Here is a 26,734-nt window from a genome sequence, read left to right on the forward strand (position 1 = left end):
TCCACCACATCGGAGTACACAAACATTAAATTCAGTCCTTGATTCATTTCTACCGGGGCACGAAATAACTTGCTAAAAGACTCGTTGTCGTAAACGATGGGTAATTCGTTTTTCTTGATCATGGCCATTCTCATGTCCATGTCTCCGCCCAACATGTCAAACAATTCAGAACAAAATAAAATGGACAGGATTTTACTCCCGTCAAATTTCATCAAGAAGCGACGAGCTGTTTTGTGGTATTCCATGGTGACACTTTTTTGACACTTTCCAAAGCTTTCAGAAACACGACATTAAACCTGGAGGTAATGGTGCTCACCAAATGTTGACCACTAAAATAATAGCCTGGGGGAATGAACAAGTGATAGGTGGTGTACTTTTGATTTCTTGTGATAGGGATTTTCTTGTCATATTTGCCATGGGTATCCAAGTACTGTTGCATTTGCTCGTCATAAACTTCCACATCAAAAAAGTTTTGATTGGGAAGGATATTGAGGACTTGGGTCGGGTGAATCATTTCTACTAAAGCCACTTCCCAATGGGCTTCGTGATCTAACTGGATGGCTTGAGGTAATTTAGCCGTGTAACAGCACAACGTGTTGTGGGGAAACACCTCCATGGAACTGTCACTGGGTAAGGTTAAGTAAAATTGGCTTTCGTGACTCATAATTCCAGAGTTCTGTGGCTGTCCGAGGGGTTACTGGACGTCAGAGGCGTGTCTCCGCCCAAAATGGGGTTCTGGTTGTGATTGTTGATGGAGTGGTGACTGGCACTGGCACTGGACACAAGGTTCCCGTGGTTCCCGTTCGAGGAGAATTTCAGGGAGGGATTGGGAAGCAGGTAACCGATACAACTGCTCAATAAAATGGTCCACAATTGTTTGTCTCCTTGTTGCAAACTCAAATTGGCAATGGCTGCCCCGATGACACAATACACCACGAAGATTTGGCAGAAAAAGACGATTTGCGTTTTAGGCACACGTTCTCCACACCACACCCACAAGGGTTGTTTTTGTAAATCTTGCACAGAAGAACTAGGTGAAGGAGGAGTGGTCGACGTAGCTGCGTCTGTGTGAAAGGGCATGATGGTCACTTCTTTTTATAGTCGATGACTTGCGAAGCGTCGATCCAAGAATCAAAACTGGGTGGATATCCTTTCCAACGTACTTTGACTTCTTTGACACGTCGTTTGTCCACTTTACGGGTTCTGCGTTCGAGAATGCTTTCGATGTCGTACACGTCGTCTTCTTTTTTGGTCACACGTTGTAACTCGGGGAAATAAAACGTTCCTTTGAGCACTTCTCCATTCATGTCTTCCAATTTATAGACGGCAGGATGACGACCATGCACTCGTCCAGTGACGCGAAACAATTCGGTCGTCCAGTTAGGTAAGTAACCTTTGTCGAAAGTGCGTTTGGTTTTGCCAATGCGCACCCAATCTCCTACGGCCAACATTCCACTTTTCTTGGGGACAGCCCTCGTCGGGGACGTACCAAACAGGCGCTCAAACACCAACACTTCGTTGTCGGGAGTCACGTCTTGCGGGGCACGTCCGATGCTTCGATGGTAAGATTGGTTGTACGCTTGCACCAGGTGCGGTAAGATGTCGATGTACTTCAGAGTGTGGTGATGCGTAAAATATTTCCACATGCGTTCTTTCAAAGTGTGTTGAAAACGTTCCACGATGCTGGCTTTGGTTTCTGGATTCTCAGTGGTAAAAAAATGAATGTCACGTTTCTTTAATTCTTTTTGGAAAGCTTGGTTCAGAAATTCGGTGCCTTTGTCCGTTTGCCATCGAAAAGGGTGACGACCGCTTTGTTTCAACACCCGTTGCAGACCTCGCACTAACTCGCTGCTCGATTTGGAAGTCAAGGGCACGACCCAGGCAAATTTGGAAAAGACGTCGATGACACAAAACAAATATTTGTAGCCACGATTGTAGCTGGCCAAATGAGAAACATCGGCTAAATCGGCTTGCCATTGATGATCGATGCCTTCCACTCGGGTGCGACTTCTGGCAAACTTGCGTCGAATGGGTTTGTGTAAAGTGTAGGTAGCTTGTTCTTGTAACCATCGTTGCACTTGAGGTAAACGGAGACTTTTCAGTTGCGTTTTGGCAGCACGATACAATTTTTGAACTCCTGCGTAACCTGCAGGATGAGAGGGATCGTATTAAATGCTGGCTAAGACTTTTTCCATTTTTTTGTGTTTGTGTGTTAATAAGACACCCACTCTTGGAGGATGCTACTCTTTTTCTCTTGGGGCACTTTCTTGGATTGCAATGCTTTGCGTGTGCGACCGGCAATAGGTGTTGAAGAGGAGGATGTCTGAGCGGGGGATATCGGTTCTTGTTTCACTTCTGTCTTCACTTCTGTCTTCACTTTCTTTTTCTCTTGTGATGAAGAAGGGGTGGCCATCATCTTTTTAATCCATCCAATTCTGGAGGTAGGTGGTGTTGTTAACTTGCGTACTTTTTCTGGTGGAGTTTGAAACCCTTCTTCTTCTTCTCCTTTTTCTGTCTTGGTCACTGGTAGTGGTGGGACTGGTACTGGTACTGATGATGGTGCTGGACTTTTCATCAAGGTCTTAAAATCTTTCAGAGTGGGTAGAGCTGTTTCGTCTAAAGCTTTCTGGTGAAAGAGTTGCAGTCGTTGCAAGAGTTGACCGTACTTTTGCGATTTTTCTGTTTCGGACAAATCTTGGCTATCCATTAAGGACTGCAATTCGTGTTGTAACTGGGACATCTCGGGGTGCGTTGTTCTTGCCACCGATGGTATTCCATCCATCGTTTGTAAGGCACTAAAGCTAGTTTTCGTCCTTCCATAGGGTTGTCAGGGGTCGATTCTGAGATCTTGGGACTTCCGAGGCCTTTTTATCTTGCTCCCACCAGTCCTCCCAACATGGTTCCCAAGACTCCTTTCAGTATGGGGCCTAACAAGAGAGGCAAAATGCCTCCACGTTGGACTAACATCTTCTTCTTTTGACGAATGGGAATTTTCTTTTGAACCATTTGGCGAAGAACGTGACGATGTTTGCTTAAGCATTGTTTCTTGTGTTTGGACAAAGGGATCGTGCCTTTCAAAACGTTCAAACAACATTCGCACACGGTATCGATGACCTCTTTGGAGGCCGATTGAATGAGTTTTTTTCGTAGAGGTGGAGAAGCTTTGGACAGGACAGATAACATGTCCCCATGTTTGACTAAACGTGGTGGTAGCCCTTTTCTTTTCTTTCCTTGGGGTTTTCTGGAGGGTGACATCTTTGAGTCTTCAGGAGCACCAAAAAAACACTGATACCCCCGACTTGGTCACAGGTCTTTTTTATACTGGAACGCGTAGCCACTGATTGTCTTTACGGCGTATCAGTTTGAGGACAGGCATGACACGTCGTGAAGGGGTACGCAACGGACTAAATCGAGCCAGTTCTTGCTTGGACAAATCCAGTAAACTTTGTAACATACCCGATCTTTCATGGACTTTGATTTTAGGAGAAGGTACTTTGTGAGCAGCAGCCACTGCCACTAAATTGGAGGGTCCTGCCACTGGGGAAGTTCTTTTTGGGGTCATCAGCGGAGAAGTTCTTGGTGTAATCAACATCTCCAAGTACTCTTCAGTTCTTGGTGTCATCAACGGAGAAGTGGATGAACGTGAGGCTGCCGGAGATGCGGTCACCGCCGTGGCAGGTCGTGGTTTGCGAGTGTAAGGTTGCGTCCTGGCCGAAGTGCCTCTCTTGCGACTAGTTTTCTTCTGTGGACTTTTCTTTTTCTGGGGGCTTCTTTTCTTTTCCCGGGGTGGTGTCTGGTAAGAGGAGGGTCCCGCCACTGGAGAAGTTCTTCTTGGGGACCTGGTCTTTTTCTTTTTCTTCTTGGGGCTTCGTTGGACTTTTTTCTTGGGGATAACTTTGGGGGCATTAGGATCCCATCTTAAGAGTGAGCGAATGATGACCCCTCTTAGAGTACCACTCCCTCCAGGTTTCAAAATGATTTGTTTTTTGGTTTGAGTGTCGATGCGGGGATCGGCCAGTTGGACCAAAGCGACTTTGTTTCGATCGAAAAAGCGTTTGGTTTGATGAGGAATCTGAATGATTCCTTGGAGTAATTGACGTGCCGTCACCGTGAACCATCGTAAGACTTCTTTGAGACTAGCTTCTAAGACACGAGCTCGTATTTGTGGATTTTTTTCTCGACTGATGCCATACAAGGCACGAATCAATTTGACGGGAAGATGCGACTGAAGGGACGTCATGTTCGCACTGTGAGTGAGACAGACGAAAAAGGGTCTGAGGTTTTTATAGATTTTTTTATGTGGAGTGAAATGAAGTCGAGGACGGAGACGTGTACAGGACAGGCCCTCCGTCTTGGCACCAGTGGTGAAACAAGTGGGTACGAAATCGCAAATCCTCGGGGGTCGTAGGTTTCAAATCGACGAGTAAATAGGCGTGTGGAGTTTGAGTGGCATCGTCGTATGCCTGAGTCAGCCAAGGCGTTCCTAACTGTTTGGCTAAGACTTGCACTTGCGATTTATCTCGAGGGCTTTTAAACAAGACCACGTAATGCGCATTGAGACTGATGGTGCGATGGGCTTTACTTTGTTGAAACAAATTTTGGGTGATGTAATCCACACTGGCATTACGGTGATGCCCTTTGCGCGTGAACCACAGTTTAATTTCTTCTTCGTCTTCTCCTAACATGTCGTCGAAAATGACCAAATGGGTTTGACGGGAGTCAGAGACGATGCCGTCGTCTTCTTTAGGAATGCCTTCCACAAACACGATGGAATCGCCTTGACTTTCTCGCAAGAGGCTGTACGCCGATTGCCACTCTTTGTAACACCACACGATCCGCTGAGGTGGTCGATCGATCAAATGATGTTTATGTTCGATCAAACGTTTGACGAATTCGGCTTTCCCTGAACCGCTAGGTCCAGCAATGAGCATGTTAAAGGGATGGCGAAGATACAAAGCCTCCCAACTGGCACGATCTAAGTGTTCGTCGATGACTTTGACAGTGGAGGAAGAGGGAGCAGAGACAGCAGAGGTAGCCATAGTGTGAGAAATGTCACTTGTGACACGAAAACAAACAAGACAAGAATTTATATACTTTTTTTCAGAACACGTTTATTGAATGTTTCAAACATGAATACGAAAGACAAGAATACATAAAAGTCAAAGGCTTAAGTATAAGGATAAAAGGCACATGATAACCATTAAAGTGGAATAAACACAAGTGTCTGTACAACATGTTTCGGGTAATGTTCTAACCAGTTCTATAGTAGGGGGTAAGGTCACACAAGTGTCCTCCCGAAAGGGTCTTTCAGGCCTGTCCACGACAGTCCCGTCCTGGGTGACGGGTTCTTCTGGCACCGTCACTAACACAGGTTGAAAAGTCGCAAGGCTCACAATCGCATTCCACTTGAGAAGCCCCACACTTGAATTGTGCCTGTCTAAACTTGTTTTGTGTCTCTCTGAAAGTATTCATCTTGTTCGCTCGGTCTTGGTAGTCACAATGAACTATCGATCTTGCCTAGGGTTCCTTTTTATATACAGACCAATACCGACGTGTCCATACGGTAAGGTGAAATGATTGGGAAGTCGCACTCGCTTCTGGTACACGATTTGATAGACTTTTTCCAAGGGTCGACTGACGATGTGGTGAGTGGGTAAACGTACAATTTTGTTCGGTTGATAGGTGGTCACTTTAAAGTTTGCATCCTCTCCCGATTGCAAGGCTTCTTTCAATACCCCAAAGTTCACCACACGACTGGTACGATAATTCAGAGTCAATCCTTTCACTTTACACGTCGTGTGCAATTCTCCTTGTGGGTCCCGGTATTCGTAGCCGTAATTTTTGGGACCGCCACTGACGAAACTTAGAATCTTGTCGTCGGGATGTTCGTCTGTCCAGGCTCCTAAACGGTCTCCTTCGATGTCAGGGTGCTGTTCACTCGGGTGATGGATGTAAATGCAACTGTCCGTGTCAAAGTACAGGACACGTTCCCCTAACAGTTCTAAAGCTTCGTACAATTTTAAGCGAGCATGAGCTGTCACGTAAGCCGCAATGATGATATTTCCAAAGGGGTCGTCTTGTACAAAGTCCAGATCTTCTTCGTAATTGACCAAGATCAAATCCTCGCGAACGACGTCCACGTGTTTCATGTATTTGGTTTTGTCGTGAATCATCTGAAAGTAGCGGGAAGGTTCTGTCAAATATTCCGTCTTGGGTAAACACGGTCGTTGTGCCATTTCACCCCACAAGCAATTTAACATCACTTTGGCAAACGACCGCCTGCCTTCGTTTTTCTCGATGTGGTCTAAAGAGATGCCTTCTTGTTCATAGTATTTCTCTTTGAATGTCTTTTCGTCTTCAGAAGTGTGACACCAGGAAGGATAGCCGCTGCCTTCTTGCTTCAGTTTCAAAAAGGCATCCACGTAGTCGGCGAAAATGCCTTTCTGACTGGGGTCACCCTTGTGGTATTGTTGTGTCTTGCGAAAGTGGCAAATTTCGTACACTTCTAACAGTTGGTATCCCATGTCCAGAGCTTTGAACAATTCTACGCTGACCCAGGTTCCCGTCAAGGCCCGTTCTTCCTGGGTGTGCTGACAAGGTTGGTCTTGGTTGCACGTTTCGGCACAAGTACGGCACAATGGAAACATCAGTTTGCCTTGACAATGGTGAGGTAAGACCGGATGGTATAGGTTCGTGGGAGGCAAAACTTTACACTTGATCAAGCCTTCGTATTGTCGAATGTTTTTCAGGTCGATGTGTTCCGTGAACAATTGTGGGTGCCCTGCAGGAAAGGGACAATATTTGCACACGTAAGGATACAACGAACACACGTCCAAGTATTTGATTTCTTCTCCTTTCTCTTCGTCGGCTTGGTACAGCAAACAGGTGGCATTGGTCCTTCCTCCGTACAAACTATCCCTCGGGTTTAGGGGGTCCATCAGCTTGTAACTTTCCACGGCACGTTTAAACTCGGGATCGGTTTTCATACGGTGATCGTACTCGTGTTCCCACATTTCCACCACTTGGTATCCTTGCTGTTCTCACTTTAGGCGTCGCTGACAAGTGTCCTGGTACAAGTCTTCCATGGTTCGTTGTAAAAACTGATTTTTAGTGCTACGATCAGGGTAACAGACGGGACATCCGTGAAATAAGCAACCGTTAAACTCGTACAAGATCTTGGGGTTTTCTAAGTCCCAGCCATCGACCGAATACGTTCCGATGGTCTTTTCGCCTCCTCCGTTGCGGGCATGCTGAATCCATTTGTCTTCCTTGTCGCACAAGTAATGTAACCAACGTAGGGCTTTGACCGAGTATTGACGTTTGACATAGTGGGTCGTTTGAGGACTGATGACAGCCACGGTGTTTTCAGGCATGAATCGTTGTCGATACACTAAGGAACACGCTTTGGCAATGGTGCAAGCTTCTTTCAAAGGATCGACCCCTCCGTGTTCCATGAACAGTTCTCGAAATTTTCCACAGCAACGCCGTAAAATGTCCACGTCGGAACGACAATACTTTGGCATTTCTTCCTGAAAGTCGAAAGGGTCGGAGGCGTGAGTCTGGTACCAAGCGTAGAAAGCTTCTCGTTGTTCGGTACGCATGTTGTCGGGGTCGTAATAGTGAGCCTCAGGCAAATGGGGTAGAACGGCGTTTTGATTGGCTTCCGTATTGAAAAAGTGTGGAAAGTACCCTTTAGCCATTTCTGTCATTCCAAACGTTTTAGGCATTCGACTCAAAGGCATGGCCAAATAGCTCATCGAATCTTTAAACTGCACTTGTCCCACTTGCATGAAAATGATTTTGGCTCCGTTCAAAGTGACTTTAGGACGTTCGGTGCCTTGTTCCGTATAGTATCTGAGAAGAAACTGTCCATCGTATCCGGAGAAATTGTGAGCCATCACTGTGGCATGACGATGACAATCTCCGTAACGTTCGATGTCCTCTTGGCTCCACGTCTTGTCGATGGGATCTAAGACCCATTGGGCAAAGTCGGCTAACGTGTTCGGTCCTCGAAAGATTTTTTCACGCCCTCCGGGAATCTTGCTGCAGTGAGGGCAATGACTGAAGATAGGTTCTTGAATGCACTTCTCGCACGCTCGATGAGCCACGCAGAAATTAGGAATGTGAATACCAGTCTCTTGCATGCATTCGAAATCGAAAAAGATGAAATTGCCTTTCTTCTTGTGTCCATCCTCTTTCTCTGGTGGGGGTTGGTATTTTTGCACGTAGCATTGGTGTTCCAAGTCCACGATGTGGTGACAAATGTGACATTTTTTCTTTCCTGAACACACGTGTGCCTTGGCATTATTGGTACGTAGGCCTTGTCGACACGTAGGGCACAGTCTCAGCAGTTGACAAGCACATTTCTGCTGTGAACCTTGCGTCTTCAGATGTTGTTGGTAACAGGCAGGGCTGACAAACGTGCGCAGACAAGCAGGACAATGTACTCTTTCTTGTCCTTCGCTCAGACAGGGTGGAGAGGCCAAACATCCTGGGCATTTCCATCCGCAATGTTTGTGTTGCTCTCGATTGTTATAGCCATAGTCACATTTCTCACAGTAATAACTGTATCCCAGGAATCCAGTGATAGTGGTAATGGTATCGAAATGGTCATCGTGGTAATAGACATGAATGTATTTTCCGTCCTTAAAGTCTTTCCCTCGAAACAACAGAGGCCCACGCACTTCTTGAGGGTGCACTTTCAAGGTGTAGCGTGGAGCTAGGACATCTTGCAATTTTTGCATTTCAGGAATGCCACAGGGTGTGTCTTTGGACAGGCCAGCTTGTTTCAACAGGAGTTCTGCTTCGTTTCGTTGTTTGGCTCGGTCCGATTGTTGAATAGTTTTCCAGGTTCTTTTCCATTCTGCCGTGTCGTTCTTGTTGGCATAGGTTCGTCCCACCACGATGGCTCGGGCTAAGCACATCTGGTCTTGAGGGTTGTTAATTTGGACGAGACTCTTTTTGGTGCTGCGAAGGTCGTTCACCTATAACACCTTATTGCGTTGTCCGGTCCTTTGAGGAGGAGAGACGTGGGCCATTTTCAGTGTGGCTTTACCATCGGTGATGTCAAACTGGTCATTAGATTGTTGTACGGGTTGAATCTTGTCCATGACTTTGGAAGGGGTTAGTTCTGCGGGTCTGCTAAACTCGATCCAAACAGGGGATTTCAAGCTGTCGTGTTGTATGGATAGTGTCAAGCGATCGTCTTCTTTGGGTTGACATTGTCGCTTGAGTGCGGTGAGCAAAGAATCGCACATCTCGGTGATAAACCCTTCTGCTTTCTCCAATGGTACGTCGGACTTGAAATCTTTAAACTTCACTGTGTAGGTGTAAGCCGTGGTTCTAAATTTTCTAGAGGAGCGCTTTTCCGTCTCTCGAATGGAATAGTACTTTTCAGGGTTAACTAAGGGTGGTGAACTTTGTTTAGAGGGTTCGGATTCTGGTTCACTCATGTCCTCTTCAAAATCACTGGCATGAATTTGTGCCAAGACTTCAGCTCTGGTACGAGGCGATAGATCACGTTTCTGCCTCTTACTTTCTTCTTCTTCTTTCTTCTCGAATGAATAGGATCGTTTCATCTTGAGTGCAAAACGTCAAATGACTCAAGTTTAAACACCATAGACTAATTTATAGTCATGACAAACCAGCGTATATAAAAAGGGTGTGTGTCTTGTCCTTTCACTATTCATTTCACTCTCAAACCGAGCACAACGATGGAAGAGACTATCCAGATGGAACGTTTCATCAGAGCTTTGCGAAGGGTCATTAGAAAATTCTCTTCAGACCAGCCGACGGACTACTCTCCTTCCTTTCGAGATAAAAGTCAAGATACTTGCTATATCTGTCAGAAGAAAGGGCATTGGTCTTCAGAGTGTCCAGACCGTCAAAAAAGAACAAAAACCGGGGCTAGAAAAGACAAAAGTCAAGATACCTGTTATTATTGTCAAGAAAAAGGACATTGGTCTCCAGATTGCCCAAAAAAGAAACAAAAGGAGTCGGAAGAAAAGAGGGATTCTTCAGAAGAGGAGAGAGATTCTTCAGAGGAAGAAAGCAGCCAGGTGAAGAAAAAGAAACAGGAGAAGAAAAGAAGAAGGGAAGAAAGTGAGGAGGAAGAGGAGGAAAAGACTGTGACGGTGAAGAAATTGAAAAAAAAGAGAGAGTAAAAAAAGAAACAGAAGAAGTGAATGTAATTTATAAAGTGTTCTGTTGTGAATTGTGAATTGGATTGTAACTATGGAGAAAAGAATCAATTAATTATATAAGGTAAGTGTCTTTGAGTTTTGATTTTAAAATAAGAAGCTACACTCACGCACTCATACACAGACATGTACTATAAGGGTAAAATGTTTTTTTTTTGGTTGATTTTTGACTTACTGGCAAATTGAAAGGCTATCTCTTTTCGAGAGAAGTGGGTGGCCCTGAAAAGGGCTTTTTTTTGGTGTAGGGGTGAGTTTAAGCAATCAACTTTAACTGCCTTAAGCCTTTGCCACGGCCGAGGCCTACTTCTGATGATGATGATTGGGTTGAAATCACTAAGGGTGGTACGATAGGCTTAGTCACAGGGTTGGCGTGTTTAGCTCGGGAAGGTCGTATTCTCTTCGGTCGTGATAAAGAAGTCTGATACATTTGTTTCAGACTTCTTAACTCCGCTAAAATGTCCAACAGTACCGTAGCCGTTTGATTTTCACCCTCTTGTTTCTTTGCTGCTACTTCTTCTTGTTGTTTTTTTCTTACCTCTTCTTGTTGCTGTTGCTGTTGCTGTAGGAGAAAAGCTTGTTCCGCTTCCTTTTGTCGTTGCATAAATTTCTCCAATTCTTCTTTCTGTCTCTGTCTAAAATTCTCCACTTGCGGTAATGAAGAATGAGACGAAGGTTCCGGAACAAATTTTTGCGAGGTAAGAAAATCCACAAAATCCCAATGTACCTCTTCTGAAAGTAAGTCCGGGTTCCCTTGGGCGGTCTCCACTGCTGGTGCACCCCAATGGATCGTTTTCTGAGTTTCCGTCATGTTGAATCACTGTCGCATAGATTCACAGCACACAGGCGCTAGCGAATCTATATAGACCACATGACGTCACAGACTGCTCTCTTCGGATTGGATGCGGACGGACTGAATTTTGTAACGCGTGTTCGGATTGGTGAATGAACTCAATCCGTTTCAATCCTTCCTCTACCTACAAATAAGCGCAGTTCACTGCATTGATTCACCTGTTCTCGTCGCCTCACGATGTGGACCACAGTTGAATCATCCACCCTTGTGTCTTCCATGATGTTTAGGACGGACATGCTCATGTATGTCCGGTCCAAGTGGACTGTTGTTGATAGGACAGATACTAGTCTATGGATGAGAAGAGTTTACATAGAAAGACAAGGATACCTCAAGAGGGTACTTGTGTATGGACCTGCAGTTAGAAGGAGTTTAAGAAGAAGAAGAAGATGTGACAGATGCCGTCTATGTTAATATTAATATTAACATAAACCCAAAGGTCCTTTTCAGGGCCAGCCATATTTCTCGAAAAGAGAATGACTTTTCAATTGCCTACACCTTTATAAAATTTTTTTAAAAAAAAAAATCCCATGTTCAATTCCCCTTGTCCCTAAAGTAGTTCTTTTTTCTAACATGTTCAATTCCCCTTTGTCCCTAGACAAACCCACACTTTATTCCCATGATCAATTCCCCTTGTCACTAGACAGACCCAAACTCTATTCCCCATGTTCAATTGCCTTTGTCCCTAGAATCGATATTTTTTTTTCTCCATTGTTCGAATGCCTTTGACGCTAATCTCAATATTTCCTTTTTTTTCCTTTCTCCAATGTTAAATTCCATTGACGCTAATCTTACCCAGGGTTTTTTGCCCATGTTAAATTTCCATTGACGCTAATCTCGCCCAGGGTGGTTAATGTTAAATTTCCATTGACGCTAATCTCGCCCAGGGGGTGTTTTTAATGCTAATTCCCATTGACACTAATCTCACCCCTTTCACTACTTATGTGCACCAAACGGATGACGAAACCCTTGAATTTAACAGTATAAAATAAATTAGTAGATTTCAAGACGTATAGTGCACTAGAACAAATTACACTTCCTATACTAACTTCCTTAAGACTCTGGATGCGTCCAGGCATATAGAGACGTCCTTTTCGACATCCAAATGTTGCATAGCAACACCATAAAAGAAGGAAGAGAAAGCTCTGGAGATGACAGGATAATCTGAAGTAACGAAAAGCAAGCGTTACAAATTATAACCTTTAAAGATTGAAAATAATAAATGAAATCAGTACAGTTTAACTGTCAATCACAAAAGGTGTTGTAGGAGTGCGTGTGTGTGGTTTGGATTTTTAACGTAGCTTTAACAATTTTTCAGTCATATCGCTACGATGTCTGCAGTGTGATAGTTTAGAGTGATCTCTAGCACTGGGGCATCATGCCGCAGACAAGCCAGGCAGCTGTTAGTACCATTTTTGTAAGTCATTGGTATGACTGGGCCGGGGATCGAACCCACGACCTCCCGCATCCGAGGCGGACGCTCTAACCACTAGGCCACCGAATGGTTGTTTTAGGAGAAGATATGTCAGATATATATCAATTACTTGTAATGTGTTGCTAGAATATTGAGAGAGAGAGAGAGAGAGAGAGAGAGAGAGAGAGAGAGAGAGAATATGTAGTGAGATATATACCTCTGGCCATCTCCAGACGTGTTTGAAGCTTCTCGTTCCAGGCCAGAGCCTTCGTCTCACATCAATCTTGGCTGAGAGCTCTCTCCTCCAGAACATCCACCCAGAAGTCAAAGTCACTTAAACAGAAATAGGAATTATAATGAGTTACATATAACTATAATCAATCGGATTAAAATTATTCATTATTTGGGATGAGGTTAGATCAACAGTAAATGAGTCTGCTTAATTACGTTATCTTCACATGAAAACTATCGGAATATTTTCTTTCAGTCAAGTGAGTGGTGTCTTTTTTAATTTGTTGATGCGGCCTTCAAAACGAAAAGAGTAGTGCTTCGACTCTGCAGTTGCCGGTTAGTTTGCTTGACTGAGTGCAATGATGTGTGTCTGCTGATTGAAAGCCGTCGTGTGATTTTGAATAGTTTTAGTTCTCCGTTTTCCATTATCTAAACTTTCACATTAATCTGTCATTATTATATTTATTTAGCTCTAGATAAATAAGGAATTAAACAGAACCTTTAAACTTGAGCGATGGAACAAAAATATGGTCCTACAGTAGGAAAAGGAAAAAAGCACTTATTTTGAAAGTATTTCTTTGATTTATTTGAAGCTACGTATGGTTGTCGGGTCATGCTGAAATAAACAAGCACCATTCGTGTAATATAATGAAACCAACGCGTTCTTTTACAGAGCTCTATTTTGATGACTATGTAATAGGCAGAATGGCAATAATTTATCTTTGATCTCGAGATTAATAATCAATTTAAACAATGAGAATGCAAATGCACATGCCGAATCTCTTTTCCGACCTACTTACCATAAACAATAGATACTATTGATAGTAGCGTTTGGTTACCTCGAATGCCATGTAAATGGTGTGTGTGTGGTGTCGATATGTGGGGAGGAGAGTCAACCAACCATTCATTTTCTTTCACAATTTTATGCTATTATTTATAAATTACTCACGTTAATGCTGAATATGACTTCGGGAGATCACTCATTACTTGAAAATCCACCATTTCATCAAATTTGAAAAGATTAGACTTGGAAAATCAGAGATTTCTTTCTGTCAACGTGACCACGTTTAGCAAGCTTTGTGCACAACGTAAGGATAAGAAACGTCCTCTTGGAAACGCTGCGTCATAGATTACGTCACTAATGAGTGACGCAGTTTTTCGTCATTCTCAGCTAAACGTTTCGACGAAGGCCTCTCGCTGATTATGATTTTGATTTCGATATGATTATAATTGGTAGCTTGAATGAAGGAACATAAAGTTAATTAAATATTAATTGTTCGTTTTCATTTCTCTTTATGAGTCCGATGAAAGCAGTATCTAAAACTATAATTTGCAGCTTACCTATTCATTGCTTGTTGCTGTTTTCCATAAACATAGACATACCCACACTTTCCCCACTCAGTTCCTGTAACTTCGTCTCACAACACACACATTTTAAAGGGACGCGGTGCTTTGCTTAAAGAGCCTGTCAACCCTTCCAGCATACCTTCAAATATTAGCTTCGTACCTTTTTTCTTTTCTACTTCTTTTTTCGGGAGGGGGTAGTGATGAAAGGTAATTGTTAACTACATTTTCTCTTTTGTTTGTTTAAATATATTTAATTTTCTTTCGATGTATCAGCAATACAGATCCAACGAAATTTCAGCCACACTACCTGAAAGTAACATAGAGGTATACCAACATTCTCTCCAATGTACATGTTGCAAATGTAACCAACTTCACCTTATACCCACTACTCTTTCAGAAGTTCATAATATCTGTAGATCGCCTCCTCACGCATCAGATTCTGGAGGTCCCCGGTTCGAACTCCGGCCGAGTCATACCAAAGACTTACGAAAATGGTAGTAACAGCTGCCTCGCTAGGCCCTCAGCATTAAAAGCTTAGTGCTAGGACTGGCCGGCCTGGTGTAAGGATAATATGACATTATGGGACATCATGCTACATGTCTGCGGCATGATGCCCTAGTTCTAGACATCACTATAAACTGCCACACTAAAGACATCGTAGCGATATGAGTGAAAAATTGTTAAAGCTACGTTAAAAATCCATATCACACACACACACACACACATGCTGTAATATCTTAAATGGAGAATCAGTCTGAATTTGTTGTGTTCGGTATTTGATTTGGATTAGAATTATTTATTCCAATAATTTATATGTGGTATTACAAAGTGCTCACTAATATTCTTGCACAGTGATACTAACTTGGAATTATAGTCAATTCAAACAAGGATATATTGGGTTATATTTTTGTGATTCATCGAAAGACTGTTGGCACATCATAACACATCAGGCATTTGTTACGTTACATTTCGAGAATACAGGCACATCAATGATGAGTCGTTTCTATGATAAATGCATTTGCATTATTTCGATTAAAGTGGTTGTTTATCTTGACTCATCCGTATTTTTGTGCAAAATTGAATGAGCATGTAACACTCAAGTTTAATAAAGAAATATAAGATAGAGATTTGCGTCTGTGCCACGAGTGTGTGTGTGTGTGTGTGCGTGCGTGTCTTTGTGATTCGGTTGTTAAGGTAGCTTTAAATATTTTCAGTCATATCGCTACGATGTCTGCAGTGTGGCAATTTATTGTGATGTCTAGCACTGGGACATCATACCGAAGACAAGTAGCATCATTACCCACTAAGCAACATCATGCTGAAACCAGGCCAACCAGTCCAAACACTAACATCTTAATGCTGAGCGACAAGCATTGCCATTTGTATGTCTTTAGTATGACTCGGCCGTGATTCGCACCCGCGACCTCCCGCATCCGACGTGGACGCTCTAATCATTTACACCACGGGATAGGCCTATAAGACAGCAGCGTTACATTATATATTAATGATATACGACGAGGTGCAAAAAGTTTTCATTAAGAAGCCTCGTCTCCTTTTAATGAAATATGTATACAGCGAGTGGTATATCATTGATACAGCGTAGATACTATACATACATACGAACCTCACATCCCTACCGATTGTGTTCGCTACAAAATGTAGTTCTGTGCCTTTTGTGGCTATTTTTTATCTAGTGATGTATACATGTAACAATAATCCCCGTTTTCTAAATGAATCTAATAAGGTAGACAATTTGATCGCAATCATTTCTTTTTTCCGTTCCCAAAACCCTCTCATGTATTAGTTACAAAATATGCAGAAATCTGGAGTGAGAGAGAAAAAGAATTAGTACTGGATGAAAAACTTGAAATAAAACTTACACCAAGTGATTTCCAACAATATGGTTCCTTGTAAAGCTATGAGTGCACTTTCCTTGGGATTTATTTACAGTGTTTATGTAATAATTGATACAAAGTTGCAAACTATGTCGCCTTTGTACGGAAATATCTCGGTTACGTGGTAAACATACTTTGATGTATTTAATCTTTTCTAATTGTTGTTTCATAAACCTATTATAATGTTCTGAAAATCGATAATAATTAATTAAAAATGAAAATGTCCAAATGCAACCCCCCTTCTCTCTCTCTGTCTCTCTCTCTCTCTCTCTCTCTCTCTCATTGTACCAAGATAGTTGGGAAAATCCACGAAAAGCTAGCCTCCTTTTCATTTTATGAAAAATTTATACATCATGTGTCTTCGATCATAGATACGCAATACATTATATATATATATATATATATATATATATATATATATATATATATATATATGCATATATATATATACATACATATATATATATATATATATATATATATATATATATATATATATATATATATATATATATATATATATTTGTGTCTGTATGTGCACGTATGTATGCATATATGTATGTATGTATATATCTATGTATGCATGCATGCATGCATGTATGTATGTATGTATGTATGCGTGTGTGTTTTTTGTGGGGGTGGGGAGCGCGCGCGCGCCCGCTCTCCAGTTCATGTATTGAAATCATTTAGTAAACTTAGCAGGATCTCACTTATGTTGAATATGTATTCCTTATTCCTCCCTGTGCTCTCGCATCGTCTTAATCGATGATCTGCAGGTAATACGTTACTCACTCAATGATAAAGGGAAGGTATGTGTGCCTGTGTCTGTGTCTCTGTCGGTGTCTGTTTGTGTGTGGTGAATCCCTGAAGCTAACTTGATTATTTAATAATAACACACAAAATATGATAGGCTATTTTGTTTATTCGCTGAATCAGGATAATTCACATTCGTAAAACATAATAAGGTTATTGAGACAGAATAATTCTCTCTCTCTCTCTCTCTCTCTCTCTCACACACACACATGGACAAATGAATTTATCATGATCAATATTCAGTGACAGGGCCTTTGCTGGCCAAAACAATGTAAGATTTTTAGACATGATTCGCATTATTCATTACGTTTTTACTAGAACAAAAATTAATGAATTTGCATGCGTATACAATATTTACATTTTTGTTAGAAAATACCCGACAATTGTTATTCGGCTAATACCGTCTGCAGCTTTTCTTTAAAACAAGTCGGGGTTGAGAGCTCATACACTTTACGGGGAAAAACCCGATTGTGTTCTTGCTAAAAGGAAAGGTTCTCTTATAAAAACCGAGTGCCAGCCCAAGTTCATTGGCATCCGTCAGTTGGTTGACCACCGTCCCAGTGGATAAAATCTTGATACATTAGTACATTGCGTGTCAGTGAGTTAAGTTGTTGCTAAAAGTATGGAGCAGCAAGATGTTTTTATCTTTATTGGTATTGTTCCTGCTAAATATACAGTCAGTAGAAAGGAGCTTTCCGTATATTCCGTATTACGAGGAGGATTTAAATCCTGGTTTGAATTTATAAATAGTACTTGTTGAAAAGAAAATGACCCCTTTTCATTTTTCCTGCCTTTATCCGGCTGGGTCATTTACAGACAACTCAGTCACATATATCTACAGAGATTTGTAGAATTTTATATCTTTGGTCAAAATGACGCTACCGATTGGCGATAAAATTAGTGAAGATACAGAGAGAAAATCTAATACTTTTCAGACTGTACTAAATAATGTTATCCCTTTGAAAAACAAAGAAAAAAGATCACCAACACCAATAACAATATCATCCCAAGGAAGGGCAATATATTACAAAGAGTGTCACAAAGGCTGCACCAAAACAATGTTTACTGTATTTCTCAATTGCCAAGCACGATAGTCATTTCAAATGCTATAAAAATTGACCATATTGGAACAATATGCTTTCAGAATGTATTACAATATGATTTGCTTCTCTAGAAGTAAAATATTATGAAATCTTACCTTTTTTGCATGTGAGCTCGTGTTTTCCACTGGCCTTATGATCATGTACAATTGTCACTTGTTGTTTGAGAGGTGTAGACAAGTTTGAAAGATTTAATGAGATATGCACATGTTTCTGTATTAAAAAATGACCTTAACTGATGAACTGCGATGTTTCACTCATTTGTTCATTGGTCGAGAGGTTAGAATAATTGTACCGTATGTTGGAAAGTCAGACAACCGGTATAGCACACAATGACACGCTCGCTTTGCGCCTCTGCTGTTCTTGGTTCGATGCCGTCTCCGTCACATTTCTTTAAATCGATAGTGTCAACTGCATTCTCTTGTTTCAATCACATCTATTACAACGTTTTCGATATAGGAGAGAGTTTTATATAAGCCAGGAGAACTTCTATAGAAATGAAGTCAAGTTTAAGCTCCAAACAAATTCAGTACTAAACGTTATTGTTTATACCAACCAAGTGTCTGCATTTTTAAGCTGGATTACAAAGGAGTAATGTGCCTGTTTCATATAAATATCTCCAAACATATTTCTTATTTATTTTAATTTATTTATCGATTTTAATATCTAACCTGATGATATCACTTGGGACTGTCTTGTATCTTGGTCGACTTCATGCCATTTAAAGCCAGGAGGCTGAAACACGGAGTCAGCAAGACCAGAATACTCTGGAGAACAAGATAACGAAAATTATTAATAGCGATAATAGTGTCCTTCAAAATAGACGAAAGCGACGACAAAGTAATATGTATTAACTGTTGATGCATGTTAAGTTCGTAGACTTTTGTGTTACACGTTGACATTGGTTGAGTTCTGCACCTGTCAAGTACACGCTCGTAATACTAGATATCAACATTATTAACATTTTTCGTTGTGGACATTTCTTGTCAAACATTTGTTGCATTTTTATGAAGTAAGAGTTTAACGTTGTTTTTTTCTGAGTTCATCGTGGTATAAACTGTCACTTGCCGACTCACACAGCAAATAACACCCGAAGGGCGTTATGTAAGCTGTGTGAGTCGGCAACTGACAGTTTATACCACGATGAACTCAGATAAAACAACGTTAAACTCTTATAATTGAAATTGTAATCATTGGTTATGTTATTTTGTTTGCATCATTGAAAAAACAGAAATCTTAATTGAGCGTAGTAATACATATTTGTGGTTTTTCTGTTACGTAGCTATTTATAGCACTTGGGATGTCCTGCTTGATCGCAATAAGGTCATCATAGTACCAGTCCTTCAACCAATGGAAGCCAAATTTTTTCAATTATTTTTTGTTTGTTTGTTAGAATGTTGTTTTTCTTTAATGCTTACTTCATGTCTGCCTTAACTGGCGGTGTTTATCTTATGTTGTACACGTGACTATTTATAAAAGTGGAAAAGTAGTTCTCCTTACAGTTCATACAGAAATGAACGCAATTCGTTTTGATCACGTGGTAACATTCTGACCAATGGAAATGTTACTTTCCTGAACCAGCTACTGGCATTGCAATTATCGTATTATGAACTTCATATTACTGTGTACATGCTGAAATATCTACTTACCCAAATATGACTCTTTGTCATTGCCCTTCTGTGTCATGGATTTTCCTTTCGGTTCAAATCCAAGAACTTGTTTTACGTCTACACCAATGTCAGTGTCCCTCTATTTTAAAAAAAAAAAATATATACATAACCGTTTGACACCTATTTACCTAATTAGTTTGTAACCTATGGAACTGAGTGGTTCTCTTTAAACTACTTAGAATTCAAAGGTTAGTTTCAAGCTGTGAAACTGGTTTTATATAAAACGGAGTTGAATATAAAGATACGTTTGCTGCAGTATTAAAGTTTGGTTCCTATATCAAAGCAGAATAGGAAGAAGAGGGAAAGAATAGTTGGTAAAAGAGTATAGATTATAATGCCCAATCATGAGTAATGCAAGTTTCGACGAAAATCAGAAATAACATTGCATTATAGTCTATTCGTTTTAGGGTCAATCATTAGAAAGTCAATACAAGAGACGAGATTTTTACGGAATTTTTCTTCCAAACTCTGTAGAAGCCTTGAAGAAATTAAATTATGTAAATTTCCTTGAAAGAATGACGAAACCTAGTATGATAAAACACTATACAGAATAAATTGAATCATCTTTGATAAAATATCGTCATTTATTACTTACATTTTTTTGTAGTGTTGTGAATAATCGTCTATTGCACTCAAAAAGTGCTTCAACTGCATCATGTGCATTGACACCAAGGACTCGCACAAATGCATCTAAATATCGATTTCTGTAATAATGATAATAAAAATAATAATAATAATAATAATAACGATTGCAAAAGCTCTATCTTTCTTTTTATACTGATTTATACCATTTCAAGCCTTACAGAAAAGAAAGCAAACATACGGTTAAGAAAATATTCTCCCTTCAGTGGGACGTTAAAAATTAATGTTGTTCATTTGACTTTAGAAGGTAAATTACAGTGACCATTTCACGGGTGTGATACAGCTGAATCCAGATATACACTTACAATGCATTTTTTTTCTCTCAATGGGTATAGTGCTAAAGAGAATACAAACAGGCCATGAAGGACGAAAACAAATTTCACAGTTTAGAACGAATATATATATATATATATATATATATATATATATATATATATATATATATATATATATATATATAAATAAGCACTGAGTTTCAAAATGATGAAATGTCCACGAACAAAGTGTCAGCAATTTCAAAATGGAAGAAGATAAAGATGGCCGAGATGATCTCTTTCAAGATAAGATAAAGCTCTTCGGCTAACTGCAGATAGAGGAATGTCACTCTCCAATTAGACATCATGTAAATTACAAAGAAATTTCAAAAGAAAGATATTCAGAAAATAGAAAAAAATCATTACATAAATCACAACTGTTTTACTCCATTCACAGTTTGGTAAATGTATAAAAATTATATAGTATAGCACGATTCCAGATAAAGATTGCACTTGAGTATCTTAAACGAAGTATAGATTATTGCAATTGCATAAAGAATGCATTCATACCCAACACTATTTTCGGTGGAAGTGAAGGAAGGTTCGATGCACCGAGAGAGCTGTGTTCTCCATGTGTCGAGAAAATACTGTACTTTTCTCACGGCTACTCGCTTGGACACATATTCGTATTTCTCCATAACCTAACAGAAAGTGGATAGGAGATAGAGTAAGAAAAGCGGATTGGAGAATACCTCCAATGATCGATTTTCCTTCCTTTTTACAATAAATTGTTTTTGAAAGTATAAACAACACTAAGGCATATCAGCAGTACCTTCAACTTCTAAACTGTGCATCGTTTACATGGTTTAGAGAAGAAACAGGATTATAAGGATTGTATATAGAAGATAGGATTATAAGATTTATAGTTGGGAAACATGATTATAGTAACTTGGAGGTTTCCGTGTAACAAATGAACACGTATACAAGTGAGATGAAGAACAATATACATTTTTCATGTAATTTAACTGAGGAAAGACGGCAGCAAAATCCGTGATCACTTTGTATCTCTTGTGAAAAATCTCCAGTGTTTACACGTGCAAAGGTAGGTGATGGTCAGTCCAAGACTGTTGGTTTATCTTGGGTTCTCAGGTTTCCTCTACCTTAAGTCACTTCATGCCAACATCTGAGCCGCTGAGAGTGTGTTATGTGAATTGTCTGAAGTTATTATTAAACGCATGTAACAATAAGTGAACATTAAAAAGAAACAGCATTACCGTGATCATCTTCACCTTCGAAGTCTGCTCTAATTCTAGGGCCTTCACAAAACAGTTGGCGGCTTCCTTTGCCTTGACCTTAAGGGCCTGTTTTAAGACCTCCTTGGATCCCGTTTGTGACTCTATGCGGATTAACGCGTTCTTATATATCTGTAAAAAAAAATGTCAAGAAATGAAATTGTTTTAAAAGTATAACGAATCTTCATAATGTCCATTAATTGAATGAGTTAATGCAACTGACTACCAATAGATTACAAATATAAGAAAACATTTTTCTGCCGACCTGTAGAATTATGAGATTACATCACACCATCGTCGTCGTAGTCATCGTCAGTATTATTATTATTGTTGTTGTTATTCTCGACCTTATTGATGGTGTTTGTCATCAAAGAAAATTACGATCATTCAGATTAGGTAGGAATGAATATACGTGATGAAAAATACGTCTACAAGAGATATATTCCTTTGCATGCATACATGTACATAGTTACATGATACTAAAATTACACAATTTTGCCTTGCCGGCCTGAAGAATTCCTCTGTAGTAAAGACTTTGTTGGAATGAGCAAAGAACCAATATTGTTAAAAACGTCTGTTCAATGCTCTAAGAAATGGCACTGTATTTTTATCCAGGTGAATATAGGTACATAATAGTTTCGTATTCTCACCCGCCGCCTGTCCTCAGTCTGTTCGTATGCCTGTATGTACGTTTTTCTGGTCTTCTTAAGGGCTTTTCTCAGAATGTTCAAGATCATCTTCTCCTCGGAACATAAAGAGAATCTGAAATGGAACATTTGTAAAGTATTTACCAAATTAAGGATGTTTTGAGAACATTTAAAATAACAAGTAAGCCACTAGACAAATGTACCTCTAAACTGTATGAAAAGAAACTAGAAAGAAGTTCGAAATGTCACTAAAATTTGAGAGACATTTTAGGTTTTGCTTACAGAGAGAGAAATCTTCGGTCTCGTGTAGATCATTTACGATTACAACGCTTGTATTATCAAATAATTTCCAATTTTAATTGATATAAAACTCAGCTTGAATCTTTATAGTCAAAGAGAAACGTTGTGAATTTAAATTCTATTAAAAAGAAAACGAAATACCCAAGCAGCAGATAACCTTTAACATAATTTGGACAGACGAATTCCATCCCATTCCAAACAAACACCAGTCATCAAATATCTAGTTTTCTATTAATCAAACAGAACATTGATCAATATGTGCACCAAACGGAAGACGAAACCCTTGAATTTAACGGTATAAAATAAATTAGTAGATTTCAAGACGTATAGTGCACTAGAACAAATTATACTTCCTATACTAACTTCCTTAAGACTCTGGATGCGTCCAGGCATATAGAGACGTCCTTTTCGACATCCAAATGTTGCATAGCAACACCATAAAAGAAGGAAGAGAAAGCTCTGGAGATGACAGGATAATCTGAAGTAACGAAAAGCAAGCGTTACGAATTATAACCTTTAAAGATAGAAAATAATAAATGAAATCAGTACAATTTAACTGTCAATCACAAAAGGTTTTGTAGGAGTGCGTGTGTGTGGTTTGGATTTTTAACGTAGCTTTAACAATTTTTCAGTCATATCGCTACGATGTCTGCAGTGTGATAGTTTAGAGTGATCTCTAGCACTGGGGCATCATGCCGCAGACAAGCCAGGCAGCTGTTAGTACCATTTTTGTAAGTCATTGGTATGACTGGGCCGGGGATCGAACCCACGACCTCCCGCATCCGAGGCGGACGCTCTAACCACTAGGCCACCGAATGGTTGTTTTAGGAGAAGATATGTCAGATATATATCAATTACTTGTAATGTGTTGCTAGAATATTGAGAGAGAGAGAGAGAATATGTAGTGAGATATATATACCTCTGGCCATCTCCAGACGTGTTTGAAGCTTCTCGTTCCAGGCCAGAGCCTTCGTCTCACACCAATCTTGGCTGAGAGCTCTCTCCTCCAGAACATCCACCCAGAAGTCAAAGTCACTTAAACAGAAATAGGAATTATAATGAGTTACATATAACTATAATCAATCGGATTAAAATTATTCATTATTTGGGATGAGGTTAGATCAACAGTAAATGAGTCTGCTTAATTACGTTATCTTCACGTGAAAACTATCGGAATATTTTCTTTCAGTCAAGTGAGTGGTGTCTTTTTTAATTTGTTGATGCGGCCTTCAAAACGAAAAGAGTAGTGCTTCGACTCTGCAGTTGCCGGTTAGTTTGCTTGACTGAGTGCAATGATGTGTGTCTGCTGATTGAAAGCCGTCGTGTGATTTTGAATAGTTTTAGTTCTCCGTTTTCCATTATCTAAACTTTCACATTAATCTGTCATTATTATATTTATTTAGCTCTAGATAAATAAGGAATTAAACAGAACCTTTAAACTTGAGCGATGGAACAAAAATATGGTCCTACAGTAGGAAAAGGAAAAAAGCACTTATTTTGAAAGTATTTCTTTGATTTATTTGAAGCTACGTATGGTTGTCGGGTCATGCTGAAATAAACAAGCACCATTCGTGTAATATAATGAAACCAACGCGTTCTTTTACAGAGCTCTATTTTGATGACTATGTAATAGGCAGAATGGCAATAATTTATCTTTGATCTCGAGATTAATAATCAATTTAAACAATGAGAATGCAAATGCACATGCCGAATCTCTTTTCCGACCTACTTACCATAAACAATAGATACTATTGATAGTAGCGTTTGGTTACCTCGAATGCCATGTAAATGGTGTGTGTGTGGTGTCGATATGTGGGGAGGAGAGTCAACCAACCATTCATTTTCTTTCACAATTTTATGCTATTATTTATAAATTACTCACGTTAATGCTGAATATGACTTCGGGAGATCACTCATTACTTGAAAATCCACCATTTCATCAAATTTGAAAAGATTAGACTTGGAAAATCAGAGATTTCTTTCTGTCAACGTGAACAAGTTTAGCAAGCTTTGTGCACAACGTAAGGATAAGAAACGTCCTCTTGGAAACGCTGCGTCATAGATTACGTCACTAATGAGTGACGCAGTTTTTCGTCATTCTCAGCTAAACGTTTCGACGAAGGCCTCTCGCTGATTATGATTTTGATTTCGATATGATTATAATTGGTAGCTTGAATGAAGGAACATAAAGTTAATTAAATATTAATTGTTCGTTTTCATTTCACTTTTTGAGTCCGATGAAAGCAGTATCTAAAACTATAATTTGCAGCTTACCTATTCATTGCTTGTTGCTGTTTTCCATAAACATAGACATACCCACACTTTCTCCACTCAGTTCCTGTAACTTCGTCTCACAACACACACATTTTAAAGGGACGCGGTGCTTTGCTTAAAGAGCCTGTCAACCCTTCCAGCATACCTTCAAATATTAGCTTCGTACCTTTTTTCTTTTCTACTTCTTTTTTCGGGAGGGGGTAGTGATGAAAGGTAATTGTTAACTACATTTTCTCTTTTGTTTGTTTAAATATATTTAATTTTCTTTCGATGTATCAGCAATACAGATCCAACGAAATTTCAGCCACACTACCTGAAAGTAACATAGAGGTATACCAACATTCTCTCCAATGTACATGTTGCAAATGTAACCAACTTCACCTTATACCCACTACTCTTTCAGAAGTTCATAATATCTGTAGATCGCCTCCTCACGCATCAGATTCTGGAGGTCCCCGGTTCGAACTCCGGCCGAGTCATACCAAAGACTTACGAAAATGGTAGTAACAGCTGCCTCGCTAGGCCCTCAGCATTAAAAGCTTAGTGCTAGGACTGGCCGGCCTGGTGTAAGGATAATATGACATTATGGGACATCATGCTACATGTCTGCGGCATGATGCCCTAGTTCTAGACATCACTATAAACTGCCACACTAAAGACATCGTAGCGATATGAGTGAAAAATTGTTAAAGCTACGTTAAAAATCCATATCACACACACACACACACACATGCTGTAATATCTTAAATGGAGAATCAGTCTGAATTTGTTGTGTTCGGTATTTGATTTGGATTAGAATTATTTATTCCAATAATTTATATGTGGTATTACAAAGTGCTCACTAATATTCTTGCACAGTGATACTAACTTGGAATTATAGTCAATTCAAACAAGGATATATTGGGTTATATTTTTGTGATTCATCGAAAGACTGTTGGCACATCATAACACATCAGGCATTTGTTACGTTACATTTCGAGAATACAGGCACATCAATGATGAGTCGTTTCTATGATAAATGCATTTGCATTATTTCGATTAAAGTGGTTGTTTATCTTGACTCATCCGTATTTTTGTGCAAAATTGAATGAGCATGTAACACTCAAATTTAATAAAGAAATATAAGATAGAGATTTGCGTCTGTGCCACGAGTGTGTGTGTGTGTGTGTGTGTGTGTGCGTGCGTGTCTTTGTGATTCGGTTGTTAAGGTAGCTTTAAATATTTTCAGTCATATCGCTACGATGTCTGCAGTGTGGCAATTTATTGTGATGTCTAGCACTGGGGCATCATACCGAAGACAAGTAGCATCATTACCCACTAAGCAACATCATGCTGAAACCAGGCCAACCAGTCCAAACACTAACATCTTAATGCTGAGCGACAAGCATTGCCATTTGTATGTCTTTAGTATGACTCGGCCGTGATTCGCACCCGCGACCTCCCGCATCCGACGTGGACGCTCTAATCATTTACACCACGGGATAGGCCTATAAGACAGCAGCGTTACATTATATATTAATGATATACGACGAGGTACAAAAAGTTTTCATTAAGAAGCCTCGTCTCCTTTTAATGAAATATGTATACAGCGAGTGGTATATCATTGATACAGCGTAGATACTATACATACATACGAACCTCACATCCCTACCGATTGTGTTCGCTACAAAATGTAGTTCTGTGCCTTTTGTGGCTATTTTTTATCTAGTGATGTATACATGTAACAATAATCCCCGTTTTCTAAATGAATCTAATAAGGTAGACAATTTGATCGCAATCATTTCTTTTTTCCGTTCCCAAAACCCTCTC

Source organism: Sinohyriopsis cumingii, chromosome 2 (assembly GCF_028554795.1).
Source record: "Sinohyriopsis cumingii isolate HCF-2022 chromosome 2, ASM2855479v2, whole genome shotgun sequence".
Taxonomy (NCBI): Eukaryota; Metazoa; Mollusca; class Bivalvia; order Unionida; family Unionidae; genus Sinohyriopsis; species Sinohyriopsis cumingii.